Consider the following 15,744-nt stretch of genomic DNA (forward strand, 5'->3'; position numbering starts at 1 on the left):
CGACATGGGTATGAAATGAATGGTGTTAATGAGTATTTTAAAAGGGAGTGGGCCTAAGTTCTATAGGTGGACGCCTTTTCCAGATATCGCCATAAAGGTGGACCAGGAATGACTCTAGAATGTGTTTGTACATTATGGGTATCAAATGAAAGGTGTTAATGAGTATTTTAAAAGGGAGTGGGCCTTAGCTCTGTAGGTGGACCCTTTTCGAGATATCGCCATAAAGGTGAACCAGGGGTGACTCTAGAATGTGGTTGTACGATATGGGTATCAAATGAAAAGTGCTAATGAGTATTTTAAAAGGGAGTTCGCCTTAGCTCTGTAGGTGGACCCCTTTTCGAGATATCGCCATAAAGGTGGACCGGGGGTGACTCTAGAATGTGTTTGTACGATATGGATATCAAATAAACGCGTAAATGAGTATTTTAAAAGGGAGTCGTCCTTAGCTCTGTAGGTGGACCCCTTTTCGAGGTATCGCCAAAAAGGTGGACCAGGGGTGACTCTAGAATGTGTTTGTACGATATGGGTATCAAATGAAAGGTGCTAATGAGTATTTTAAAAGGGAGTGGGCCTTAGCTCTGTAGTTGGACCCTTTTCGAAATATCGCCATAAAGGTGAACCAGGGGTGACTCTAGAATATTTTTGTACGATATGGGTATCAAATGAAAAGTGCTAATGAGTATTTTAAAAGGGAGTGGGCCTTATCTCTGTAGGTGGACCCCTTTTCGAGATATCGCCATAAAGGTGGACCGGGGGTGACTCTAGAATGTGTTTGTACGATATGGATATCAAATAAAAGGCGTAAATGAGTATTTTAAAAGGGAGTGGGCCTTAGCTCTGTATGTGGACCCCTTTTTGAGATATCGCCATAAAGGTGGACCAAGGGTGACTCTAGAATTTGTTTGTACGATATGGATATCAAATGAAAGGTGTTAATGAGTATTTTAAAAGGGAGTGGTTCTTAGTTCTATAGGTGGACGCCTTTTCGAGATATCGCCATAAAGGTGGACCAGGGGTGACTCTAGAATTTTTTTGTACGATATGGGAATCGAATAAAAGGTGTTAATGAGTATTTTAAAAGGGCGTGGGCGTTAGTTCTATAGGTGAACGCCTTTTCGAGATATCGTTATAAAGGTGGACCAGGTTTGACTCTAGAATGCCTTTGTACAATATGGGTATCAAACGAAGGGTTATAATGAGTATTTTAAAAGGGAGTAGGCCCTAGTTCTATAGGTGGACGCCTTTTCCAGATATCGCCATAAAGGTGGACCAGGGGTTACTCTATAATGTGTTTGTACGATATGGGTATCAAATTAATTAGTACTGAGGGTTTTAAAAGGGAGTGGTGATAGTTGTATATGTGAAGGCGTTATCGAGATATCGACCAAAATGGGGACCAGGGTGACCCAGAACATTATCTGTCGGGTACCGCTAATTTATTTACAAATGTAAAACCACGAACAATATTCCTGTCAGTATTCCAAAGGCTTTTGATTTCGCCCTGCAGAACTTTTTCATTTCCTTCTACTTAATATGGTAAGTGTCACACCCATTTTACAAAGTTTTTTTCTAAAGTTATATTTTGCGTCAGCAAACCAATCCAATTACCGTTTTTCATCCCTTTTTTCGTATTTGGTATAGAATTATGGCATTTTTTCAATTTTTCGTAATTTTCGAAATAGAGAAAATGGACGTGGTCATAATCGGATTTCGGCAATTTTTTATACCAATACAAAATAAGTTCAGATAAGTATGTAAACTGAGTTTAGTAAGGATATATCGATTTTTGCTCAAATTATCGTGTTAACGGCCGAGCGGAAGGACAGACGGTCGACTGTGTATAAAAACTGGGCGTGGCTTCAACCGATTCCGCCCTTTTTCACAGAAAACAGTTATCGCCCTAGAGCCTAAGCCCCTACCAAATTTCACAAGGATTGGTAAATGTTTGTTCGACTTATGACATTAAAAGTATCCTAGACAAATTAAATGAAAAAGGGCGGAGGCAAGCCCATTTTGAAATTTTCTTTTATTTTTGTGTTTTGTTGCACCATATCATTACTGGAGTTGAATGTTGACATAATTTACTTATATACTGTAAAGATATTAAATTTTTTGTTAAAATTTGATTTAAAAAAATTTTTTTAAAGTGGGCGTGATCGTTCTCCGATTTTGCTCATTTTTTTTTAAGCATACATATAGTAATAGGAGTAACGTTCCTGCCAAATTGCATCATCATATCGACGACTGCCAAATTACAGCTTGCAAAACTTTTAAATTACCTTCTTTTAAAAGTGGGCGGTGCCACCCCCATTGACCAAAATTTTACTAATTTTCTATTCTGCGTCATAAGTTCAACTCCCCTACCAAGTTTCGTCGCCTTATCCGTCTTTGGTAATGAATTATCGCACTTTTTGTGTTTTTCGAAATTTTCGATATCGAAAAAGTGGGCGTGGTTATAGTCCGATTACGTTCATTTGAAATAGCGATCTGAGATAAGTGCCCAGGAACCTGCACACCAAATTTCATCAAGATACCTCAAAATTTACTCAAGTTATCGTGTTAGCGGACGGACGGACGGACAGACATGGCTCAATCACATTTTTTATACTCAGTTGAGCAGAGCTCACAGAGTATATTAACTTCGATTGGATAACGGTTGGTTGTACAGGTATAAAGGAATCGAGATAGATATAGACTTTCATATATCAAAATCATCAGGATCGAAAAAAAAATTGATTGAACCATGTCCGTCCGTCCGTCCGTCCGTTAACAGGATAACTTGAGTAAATTTTGAGGTATCTTGATGAAATTTGGTAAGTAGGTTCCTGAGTACTCATCTCAGATTGCTATTTAAAATGAACGATATCGGACTATAACCACGCCCACTTTTTCGATATCGAATATTTCGAAAAACCGAAAAAGTGCAATAATTCATTACCAAATACAGATAAAGCGATGAAATTTGGTAGGTGAGTTGAACTTATGATAGGGGCATAGATTTTATGACGTTAACTGTTTTCTGTGAAAATGGGTGAAATCGGTTGAAGCCACGTCCAGTTTTTATACACAGTCGTCCGTCTGTCATTCCGCATGGCCGTTAACACGATAACTAGAGCAAACATCGACATATCTTTACTGAACTTAGTTCACGTACTTATCTGAACGCACTTTATCTTGGTATAAAAAATGAACGAAATCCGACTATGAACACGCCCACTTTTTCGATATAGAAAATAACGAAAAATTAAAAAAATGCCATAATTCTATACCAAATACGAAAAAAGGGATGAAACATGGTAATTGGATTGGTTTATTGACGCGAAATATAACTTTAGATACACTTTTTGTAAAATGGTTGTGACACCTACCATATTAAGTAGAAGAAAATGAAAAAGTTCTGCAGGGCGAAATAAAAAACCCTTGAAATCTTGGCAGGTATTACATATATAAATAAATTAGCGGTATCCAACAGATGATGTTCTGGGTCACCCTTGTCCACATTTTGGTCGATATCTGGCAAACGCCTTCACATATACAACTACCACCACTCCCATTTAAAGCTCTCATTAATACCTTTAATTTGATACCAATATCATACAAACACATTCTAGAGTCACCCCTGGTCCACCTTTATGGCGATATCTCGAAAAGGCGTCCACCTATAGAATTAAGCCCCACGCCCTTTTAAAATACCCATTAACACCTTTCATTTGATACCCATATGGTACAAACATATTCTAGAGTCACCCCTGGTTCACCTTTATGGCGATATCTCGGAAAGGGGACCACCTATAGAACGAGGGCCCACTCCGTTTTAAAAATACTCATTAACACCTTTCATTTGATACTCATATCGTACAAACAAAGTCTAGGGTCACCCCCTTTTAAAATACTCATTAACACCTTTCGTTTGATACCCATATTGTACAAACGTATTCTAGATTCACCCCAGGTCCACCTTTATGGCGATATCTCGAAAAGGCGACTACCTATACAACTACCACCACTCCCTTTTAAACCCCTCATTAATACCTTTAATTTGATACCCATATCGTACAAACACATTCTAGAGTCACCTCTGGTCCACTTTTATGGCGATATTTCGAAGCGGCGTCCACCTATAGAACTAAGGTCCACTCCCTTTTAAAATACTCATTAACACCTTTCGTTTGATACCCATATTGTACAAACAAATTCTAGGGTCACCCCTGGTCCACCTTTATGTAAATATCTCGAAACGGCGTCCACCTATGGAACTAAGGATCACTCCCTTTTAAAATACTCAGTAGCAGGTTTTTTTTTTTTTTGATGTTCGGTTACACCCGAACTTAACCTTCTTTACTTGTTTTTCGGTACTGATGATTTTGATATATGGAAGTCTATATCTATCTCGATTCCCTCATTGCTGTACACCCAACCGTTATACAATCAAAGTTATTATACTCTGTGAGCTCTGCTCAACTGAGTATAACAAGTAAAGGTGTCTAAGTTCGGGTGTAGCCAAACATTATATACTCAGCGTGAGCGTCAATTGCACATTTCATTTCAGATAAATTACTTTTCTATATAACACGTAGCACCGCCCGTTTAAAAAAAAAATGTCTCCCCATTTCCTTTTACAATAAAACTTGATAAGCGAAATATCATTGATTCAAAACAATTTTTTGCTAAGTAATAGCTTATTACTTATTATTCTAGTCTACTACCCTTTTAAACTTGTTTTATCTCTAAGTTGCCGTGGGTTTTAACCGACCACGTCCATTTTTAATAGAAATATTTTCTACTACAGGGAAAATTTGTGTACCCAATTTTATTCCGATCCGTTAATTTTTCTTCGAGTTATGGCTCCTGAAACATAGAAAATAGATTAGTCATAAAAGGGGCGGTGCCACACCCATTTTCAAAAATTTTAGTTTTTTCCAATTTAATGTTATAACTCAATTTAAAAAGTAAAATTCTATTGATCCAAAGCTCTTTTTCGCTAAGATATAGCTTATTATTTACGCCTTTTAAAAACTTTTATATAAAAGTGGCCGTGGTCTTTAACCGACCTCAACCATTTTTTCTAGAAATACTTCCTACTATAGGGGAAGTCTGTGTACCAGCTTTTTCTTCGACTTATGGCTCTCGAAACATAGAAAACTGCTTAGCCATAAAAGGGGCGGTGCCACGCCCGTTTTTTTAAATTTGAAGTTTTTGCTATTTATTGTTATAAATCCACTTGGGAAATGAAATACCATTGATATAAAGCTATTTTTGCAGAGATATAGCTTTTTTTATTCGTCCACAACCCTTTTAAAAATCTTTTATATCAAAGTGGGCGTGGTCCTTAACCGATTTCGTAAATTTTTCTTCAAAGCATTTCTTATAGTAAAGGCAACCTCTCTGCCGAATTTGTTACGATAGGTTTAACGATTTTTGATTTCTGATTAATAATATTTGTAAAATTGATTTTATCACAAGTGGGCGGTGCCACGCCCATTTTAAAAACTTTTATCAAGAGTCTCAATATCAGTCCACACGTCAAATTTCAACATTATAGGTGTATGATTTACTAAATAAACAGGTTTTTTGTGTTTTCCAAAATGTTATATATATAAAAAATGGGCGTGGTTATCATCCGAGTTCATTTTCAATACCAATATGTTCTGGGTCCAGATAAGCTCGTGTACCAAATTTGGTGAAGGTATCTCAATATTTACTCAAGTTATCGTGTTAACGGACAGACGGACAGACGGACGGACAGACGGACATGGCTCAATCAAATTTTTTTTCGATTCTGATGATTTTGATATATGTAAGTCTATATCTATCTGGATTCCTTTATACCTGTACAACCAACCGTTATCCAATCAAAGTTAATATACTCTGTGTGCAAAGCACGCTGAGTATAAAAAAAGAAGGGAGAACCCTAAGTCAACTTACTGGACGAAATTCAAAAAATATGTAGAAACAAAACTGGGACAACCCAAATAGGTTTCCAATGTGGAGGAGCTGGAGGAGTCTAATGATTTCCTAACCAAGACAGCAGAGAGCACTCACACTTCTATCAAAAGTGCCGGGCTTGGTGACCACTACCAAATCGAATGGCCGGTGAAGTCTTTCTCTAAAATTAAATCGCTAGGTCCAGATGTTATATTCCCGGCCATGCTACAAATTTCAAGTAGAGTGGTCGTGGAATGGCTTAAGATAATATTCGATGGATGCATAAGTCTGATCATGTATCGCACTCGTGGAGAACTGCTCCTGTAGCTTTCCTACCAAAGGCGGAGAAGATCGGTCACATGTATCCCAAAGACTGCAGGCCAATTATCTCAAAATCATTGCTGCTCAAAAACTTTGGGATGCTGATAGTTGTGTACATAAAGTCTAACGTGGATGGAAAACTGCCCTCCATAACACAACATGCAGGGCCGGGTTAACCGTCAACGGGGCCCTAGGCAACCATCAATTTGTGGGCCCTTTTTTCACGTCCGTTCCCTTCTTTTTTCGATTAAAAATTACAAACTTATATCATTCATAACAATTTTATTGTCACAATGTAACAATATCAATAAAATTACTATCTACATTTTAAACATGTCGTTTTTTATGAGCTTTTATTTACTTTCACTTGGCTGTTGCCTGTAATCAAATCTTGCAAGTTAAATTTGATACACTTCCCGGTGTCCGATTGAGCTGACACTGCAATAATACTTTGCGGGAATTGGACAAATTATTCGATAACAGAGTTACCGGTAAAGTTTTGTGTTCACAAGGAAATAAAAGCCTAAGTCCTTTGTTTAGAGGGATGGTGAATAACCTACAGCCGCTCAAGAACGAGGTAACTTCGCTTTGTTTGTGTATACAACGAACGTAGAACTTGGGCTGTTATCTCTCAATGTTGCATACTTTTCTGCGCACTTGATTTTGTTTTACAGATTTACCCCGCAGAGCAGAGACTGTAAGATTTAATAATTTAGGTGTAAAGTTTTAATATTAAAAATATATAATTAGGTACAATATGGAATTTTTTTGTCGCAGACGAAGAAGCCTAATTATCGTTAAAGGTTACAATGAACTTATAAAGCGTTATATTTCTTTACAGTCAATTTATTTTTTTACTTTTTAGTTAATTTCATTAACCAATAATAAAAGCTTATTTTTGAAAAAAATTTTTTTTGTTTAATTTTATTACATTTGTCTTCGGCAAATTCATCAATTATATCATCAATATCGATTTTGTTCAATAAATCTGGTTCAATGCAAAGTATACCTAACATCTCGAGTCGCTCTTGTCACGTTGTAGCAGCTTTGATTCTTTTTAATTGCGAGAAGGATCGTTCGGCAGAATAATTTGTGATCATTAATGTTAAAAAAATCCGAAGAGCTATTTCTGTGTTAAGAAATACATCGGCTAATTGATCTTCGATTATAAACCTATACAAATGACTATGAGTTTTTTGTGCATCAGTGTATCTGGAGTTCACGTAACTTTGGAATTGTTTCATTTCAATGAAAAATTCGTCCAAATCTATAGAATAAAAAGTAACTAAGTTACTTATAGCCTCGTGGAGGTTTCCATCACTTAGAGAAAAGTTGATGAGCAATGTAAATCTCTCTGAAACTTCCATATACTTTCACTGTGAAGATTGTCGATGATTTCGAGGAAACATTTTGTCCTAAAATCATCGCGAGGCGAAAATTCTACTTCTGGAGCATTTCCATCATTAGGTTGTTTCTTTTTTTCTACGACGAGTACGACGTGTACGTTTTACGATTTCTGTATAGCCTACACCAGGTAATAATTGTTTTGTTATTTCCTTGAAATCATTGAACTTTTCACGCAATGAAACTAAACTCTCTTCTAACGATCCGTACAAAAAAGCACACGTTTTCAGATTTGCTTTTTGACTTTGCAATGACTTACTCACTGAACGCATAGCAGTATAAATAGAGTTGAAGGCTTCTACACCCTCTGTTCCAAAAATAACCGAAATTTTTCAGAATAAAAACAACCAGTGTACATTTTGAGATAATTATATTTTATTATTCAATATACTCTCCTTTCACTTTGATATACTTCTCTGCACGCTAATACAATTTGTCAAATGAGTCGGAAATGTCCTTTTTAGGAACCTTGTCTAGTTCGTCGGTCGTCGCCTTCTGAATGCGGTCAATTGAGTTTTATTTATATGAGTAAAAATTATTTTCAGTTTTGATTATATATTTTTTCACTCTCTAGAATCTTATATTTGTAAGAAAATTTTAGAAGAATTTATTAATCCGGCCCTGACAACATGCGTACATCACCAAAGGCAAGTCGATATGCATTGCACTGCATAGGGTGGTAATAAATATAGAGAAAGTACTAGAATATAAGGAGTATGCTTCTTCTTCTTAGACAGGCGATCATCGATGGTCTTAACTACATTAAAGTACATCCAGACATAACCAGATGGATCGGCTGCCAATTGCAGGAAGATTTTGGTTTGTATGAGGCCACGAAATCAATGGACAGGGGCACGAAGCAGGGTGGGATGTTATCTCCTCTGCTGTGGACGCTGGTAATCAACGAAATGCTCTCGCCATAAGATGAGGGACCCTTAAAACTTACGGCTTACGTAGAAGACGCTGCAATTGTCAAACGTGGAAAGTGCCTTCCAACAATTAGCTCTTTTAAGGATCGGGCGCTTCGGGATATTCAAGCCTAGGCTTGTAATGTCGGGTTGGCATCCAACGCGGAGAATACGGATATGGTCTTGTTTACAAAGAGGTACAAGATCCCAAATTGGACCAGGCCTAATTTAGGGCGGGTGACCCTACAGGAGAAACCTTGCACAAAATATCTAGAAACCATCCTATACTGTAAGCTCCCATGGAAGCTAAACGTGGGGGAGAGAGTGAAGAAGGCCTCGACGGCACTTTATGTATGTAAACAAATGCTGGGGTGAACGTGGGATTTATCGTCCTCTCTCTGTCATTGGGTAATCACAGCGATTGTAAATTCTATCTTGTACTATGGAGTGCTTGTTTGGTAGACAGACACACAAAAAAGAGCCTACCTCAAAAAATTTAAGGAGGTATGCAGGCTACCATTGCTTAGCATTACGGGAGACCTAAAACAACCCGACGGCTGCACTGTATGCAATTCTACACATTCCATCTGTAGAACTGGTAGCAAAGAACATATCGTTTACCACTGCAACGAGACTTAGTGCCTCGGTGCAGCTTGAGCGCAGACCATACGGCCGTAGTAGTATAGCGTAATCAATTACAGGACGATCATACTATCTGATTCCCTTTCTGCACTTCGAGGGGGCTCTTAAAGTCACATCAAATGGCAGATTTGCGAGGTGAACTGGGGAGAGTCGCCCCCCCCCCGCCCCCCCAAAAAAAAACCAACGAAGCTCTGCAAATATGTGACACATAGATCAATTCTAAACTCAAATAAATTTTTTTTTCTAAAAGGGTAATGATTTTTCGGCAAGGAAATTCTTCTCAAAACAATAAAAGTTCTCTAAAAATCAAAAGAAGCCCTACATTTTAATAATAAATTGAGGAAAAAATTTCTTTAGATATTGTCATTCTTGCGTGTGTCGAATAAAAATCTGCATCAGAAGTGCAATGAGAAAGTCTATAGTACGAGCATTCCATGGAAAATCGTTAATTTTTGCCGATTTTCGAATTACTCACCTTATTTATTTTCAATCCCAAAAAATTTTTAAATATATCACATCACAACGTTCCAAAGATGAAGAGTATAAAATTAGTATCAGCTTGAGAAAAAAAGTTAAAAAAACAAATGATATAGCAAAAAAAAAAAACACAAGTATAGGTGTCTAAGTTCGGGTGTAACCGAACATTTCATTTCATATAAATTACTTTTCTACATAACACGTGGCACCACCCTTTAAAATTTGTTTTATATCTAAGTTGGCGTGGTCTTTAACCGATCCCGTCCATTTTTACTAGAAATATTTTCTACTATAGGGCAATTTTGTGTACCCAATTTTATTACGATCCGTGAATTTTTCTTCGAGTTATGGCTCCCGAAACGTAGAAAATTGCTTAGCCATAAAAGGGGCGGTGCCACTCCAATTTTTTAAAATTTGAAGTTTTTCCTAGTTATTGTTATAAATCCACTTGGGAAATGAAATACCATTGATATAAAGCTCTTTTTTGTAAAGATATAGCTTATTTTATTCGTCCACGAACTTTTTAAAAATCTTTTGTATACAAGGGGGCGTGGTCCTTATCCGATTTCGTAAATTTTTCTTCAAAGCATTCCTTATAGTAAAGGCAACCTCTCTGCCGAATTTTGTTACGATAGGTTTAAAGATTTTTGATTTATGGTTAACACATTAAGCCCGGCACGTTGCGTCTGCGCAACGTTTTCGGCTTCGCATATATTACACAGATTTTATGAAAATGTAACGAAAAAACAACTAAAATTTAATAAAAGTGAACTAATTAAAAATGCGTTTTACTTATATTTGAATCTAGTAAAGATTTATACACATTTATTTTCGTTTGAACTCCCGCAATTTTTTGGGTGTTTTTTGTAAAATTATTAAAAAATGTTTTCAATTTAAAAGTAAAAAAATCTCCTTGTTAACAGTAGTTTGTCTAAGCAAATTACCTGAACATTTATTTTGCAAAATTTTATATTGCAGCATATAGCAAATATATCAAATTAAAAGTTTACGTTGCGCAAATGCAACGTTAGGACTTAACGCTATGCATTTTTTCAACCGGCAGCACTCAGCCCTGTGAGCAACTTATATTATTTATTTATATTTTCTGTTAACAAAAAATGTGACGTTCTTTCTTTGCAAAATGTTTTCTAAAAAATATTTATCTAAAAGAGATATAGAAAATATAGTTAATGAATCGGACGAGGAGGATAAACTCGTAAATAATATAAAAAACGCGGATTCGGTTCATATGATATTGCTGCCGCCTGAGATGCAGTTAGTGACACATAAGATGTGGACGAGGATTTGGGGGGAGCTTCTCTTCTAATTTGCGTCGTGCTCCTTTTTTAATTTTTTACTAAAAATTGGCTGGACGGGACCTACCTGTTTTATGCCTACTCCGAGCGGCATCTGCAAGGCTGATGAGTTTTCACTGCGAGCTTTTCATGGCAGAAATACACTCGGAGTGCTTGCTAAACACTGCCGAGAGGCGACCTCGCTTAGACAACTTTTCTTCTAATTGAAATAACTTGTTCCTAAAATTTTGATGTTGCTTTGCCAGGGGTGTGAACCCAGGATCTTTGGTGTGGTAGGCGAAGCACGCTACCATCACACCACGACGGTGGTGGTGCAATATGTAACCGTCTGAATTTTAGAAACACTAAACCCTTACGAGCTTAGATGAACAAATGATAGCATAATTCGGCAGGCATTCATGTGAAATGTTTTTGAAATCCAAACCAATTCGATTTGGATACAAATACTTTTGTATATGTTCCTCAGAGGGATACCTGTGTGCTTTTATACCTATTGCGGGGCTTCATTTATCAGAGACACAAACTTAGGTCCTGGCCAGTCCATTGTCTTACAACTTCTTGAAAATGGTGACATGTAAGCGAAAGCAACACCGCATTTTCTTTGAAAACTTGTTCACATCTTTTAAGCTTATGTTTCAATTAATTACAATGGGTTAGTGTGCGTGAAAATCGCGCTGGTGGTACAGAACTTACGGATATTAAAAATTTCAAGAAAATTTCTCGCGGATCCAGTGACCATACATTAAATAAAAATAATAAAATTAGTGTGGTACGATGGAATGATAATTCTGTGGTGACTATTCTTTCCAATCATTTGGAGAACAGCGCTACTAATAAAGTAAATCGATATGATAGAAAGGCGAAAAAACATGGCACTATCGATCCCATTTCCCATACATGAGTATAATAGAAACACGGGTGGTGTGGACCTTTTCGACAACGCAATGAGTAATTACAGAATTCGCGTCCGTGGTAAAAAATGGTATTGGCCACTTATAACAAATGCACTAGGTTCAGCCATGGTCAATGCCTGGAAAATACACTGTCTGTTGAAAAAACTGGAAAACGCTCATATTATGGAACAGATAGAGTTTCGAGTTTTTGTTGCCGAAACTTTGATTGAAGCTCCTGTAAGGAAGCTTAAACGCAAACAAGCTGACAGCACTGCCCCAAAAAAACCTCGCTTGGTTCACCTACCTGTTTTTACAGAAAAGCGTTTACGCTGTCGATCTTGCACAAGTCAAACCAAATATGTATGCAATATATGTGAAATCGGGCTACATCCAAAATGTTTTGAGAAATATCGCAATTAAAACATATTTTTATGAATTAAGCGGGGACTGACCTCATTGATTTGAAATGTATGAAAACATTTATTTGAAGCAATTTTTAATTTATAATTTTTAATTAATAATTTGGGAAAAATTTTAACAACGGGACATCAGGACGGACAAGGCGACAGCTGTTTCGATTATACCTTGTAAATCTCTTCAAAGCTTTTCCTCCCGGTTTGAAGTGTTACAAACGCATTCAGCCACGTCATGCCTTAGTTGTTGTAAACTTTATCCCAAGACGTAGCTGAATGCGTTTCTAACAATTCAACCATCGCAAATGTGCGCGTTCAAATCTCACTCCCGCTAGAAAAGGCTTTGAAGATATTTACAAGGTTTAATCGAAACAGCTGTCGCCTTTTCCGTCCTGATGTCACGTTGTTTAAATTTTTCCGAAATTATTAAAACATATTTTATTTGCTTTCAACATTAACATATTTTATTTACTGCTTTTGAATTTTCACAATAAAACGAAATAAATTTTTTAAAAATAAAACGAACTGAAAATTAACAAGTAAGGAAGGTTAAGTTCGGGTGTAACCGAAGATTACATACTCAGTTGAGAGCTATGGTGACAACATAAGGGAAAATAACCATGTAGGAAAATGAACCGAGGGAAACCCTGGAATGTGTTTGTATGACATGTGCATCAAATGAAAGGCATTAAAGAGTATTTTATGAGGGAGTGGGCCATAGTTCTATAGGTGGACGCAATTTAGGGATATATCCATAAAGGTGGATCAGGGTTGACTCTAGAATGCGTTTGTACGATATGGGTATCAAACGAAAGGTGTTAATGAGTATTTTAAAAGGGAGTGGGCCTTAGTTCTATAGGTGGACGCCGTTTCGAGATATCGCCATAAAGGTGGGCCAGGGGTGAATCTAGAATTCGTTTGTGCAATATGGGTATCAAACGAAAGGAGTTAATGAGTATTTTAAGAGGGAGTGGGCCTTAGTTCTATAGGTGGACGCATTTTCGAGGTATCGCAATAAAGGTGGACCAGGGGTGACTCTAGACTTTGTTTGTACGATATGGGTATCAAATCAAAGGTGTTAATTAGTATTTTTAAAAGGGAGTGGGCCTTCGTTTTATAGGTGTTCGCCTTTTCGAGATATCGCCATAAAGGTGGACCAGGGGTGACTTTAGAATTTGTTTGTATGATATGGGTATCAAATGAAAGGTGTTAATGATTATTTTAAAAGGGCGTGGGGCTTAGTTCTATAGGTGGACCCCTTTTCGAGATATCGCCATAAAGGTGGACCAGGACTCTAGAATTCGTTTGTGCAATATGGGTATCAAACGAAAGGAGTTAATGAGTATTTTAAGAGGGACTGGGCCTTAGTTCTATAGGTGGACGCCTTTTCGACATATCGCCATAAAGATGGACCAGGTGTGACTCTAGAATGCGTTTGTACGATATGGGTATCAAATGAAAGGTGTTAATGAGTATTTTAAAGGGGAGTAATCCTTAGTTCCATAGGTGGACGCCGTTTCGAGATATCGCCATAAAGGTGGGCCAGGGGTGACTCTAGAATTCGTTTGTGCAATATGGGTATCAGACGAAAGGAGTTAATGAATATTTTAAGAGGGAGTCGGCCTTTCTGGACCAGGGGTGACTCTAGACTTTGTTTGTACGATATGGGTATCAAATGAAAGGTGTTAATGAGAGTTTTAAAAGGGAGTGGTGGTAGTTGTATATGTGTAGGCGTTTTCCAGATATCGACCAAAATGTGAACCAGGGTGACCCAAAACATCATCTGTTGGATACCGCTACTTTATTTATGTATGTAATACCTGCCAAGATTTTAAGGGCTTTTTATTTCGTCCTGCAGAACATTTTCATTTTCTTCTACTTAATATGGTAGGTGTCACAACCATTTTATAAAGTTTTTTCTAAAGTTATATTTCGCGTCAATAAAAAAATCCAATTACCTTACCATATTTCATCCCTTTTTTCGTATTTGGTATAGAATTATGGCATTTTTTTCATTTTTCGTAATTTTCGATATCGAAAAAGTGGGCGTGGTCATAGTCGGATTTCGTTCATTTTTCATACCAAGATAAAGTGAGTTCAGATAAGTACGTGAACTGAGTTTAGTAAAGATATATCGATTTTTGCTCAAGTTATCGTGTTAACGGCCATGCGGAAGGACAGACGGAGGACTGTGTATAAAAACTGGGCGTGACATCAACCGATTTCGCCCATTTTCACAGAAAACAGTTAGCGCCATAAAATATATGCCCCTACCAAATTTCAAAAGGATTGGTTAATTTTTGTTCGACTTATGGCGTTAAAAGTATCCTAGACAAATTAAATGAAAAAGGGCGGAGCCACGCCCATTTTTAAATTTTCTTTTATTTTTGTATTTTGTTGCACCATATCATTACTGGAGTTGAATCTTGACGTAATTTACTTATATACTGTAAAGATATTAAATTTTTTGTTAAAATTTTACTTTAAAAAAAAATTTTTTAAAAGTGGGCGTGGTCCTTCTCCGATTTTGCTAATTTTTATTAAGCGTACATATAGTAATAAGAGTAACGTTCCTGCCAAATTTCATCATGATATCTTCAACGACTGCCAAATTACAGCTTGCAAATTTTTAAATTACCTTCTTTTAAAAGTGGGCGGTGCCACGCCCATTGTCCAAAATTTTAATAATTTTCTATTTTGCGTCATAAGTTCAACTCATATACCAAGTTTCGTCGCTTTATCGGTCTTTTGTAATGAATTATCGCACTTTTTCGGTTTTTCGAAATTTTCGATATCGAAAAAGTGGGCGTGGTTATAGTCCGATATCGTTCATTTTAAATAGTGATCTGAGATGAGTGCTCAGGAACCTACGTACCAAATTTCATCAAGATACCTCAAAATTTACTCAAGTTATCGTGTTAACGGACGGACGGACGGACGGACATGGCTCAATCAAATTTTTTTTCGATCCTGATTATTTTGATATATGGAAGTCTATATCTATCTCGGTTCCTTTATATGTGTACAACCAACCGTTATCCAATCAAGGTTAATATACTCTGTGAGCTCTGCTCAACTGAGTATAAAAATATGTATATCATTAAGGCCTAACGTTGGCCAATTTATATGATCACTTTGAAATTGCTCCAGCTCTTCTATGCTCAGGAATTAATGGGTTAATAATATTTGTAAAATTGATTTTATCACAAGTGGGCGGTGCCACGCCCATTTAAATTTTTTTTTTTTGATTTTTATCAAGAGTCTCAATATCAGTCCACACGTCAAATTTCCACATTCTACGTGTATCATTTACTAAATAATCAGGATTTTTGTGTTTTCCAAAATGTTATATATGGGCGTGGTTATCATCCGATGTTTAGGCAGGATGCCTAACTTTTCCGCATCTGATTGCGACCCCCCCAATGCAACTCTGCAAATGGATACT

General features: G+C 36.9%; 1 protein-coding gene across 6 annotated transcripts in view; it reads left to right on the plus strand.

Moving 5' to 3' along the window:
* unc-13 overlaps window positions 1-15,744 on the plus strand; it is a 4,182,017-nt gene that overhangs the window by 3,234,594 nt on the left and 931,679 nt on the right. The gene's annotated exons all lie outside the window — the stretch shown is intronic.

Source organism: Eurosta solidaginis, chromosome X (genome assembly GCF_040869045.1).
Source record: "Eurosta solidaginis isolate ZX-2024a chromosome X, ASM4086904v1, whole genome shotgun sequence".
Lineage (NCBI taxonomy): Eukaryota > Metazoa > Arthropoda > Insecta > Diptera > Tephritidae > Eurosta > Eurosta solidaginis.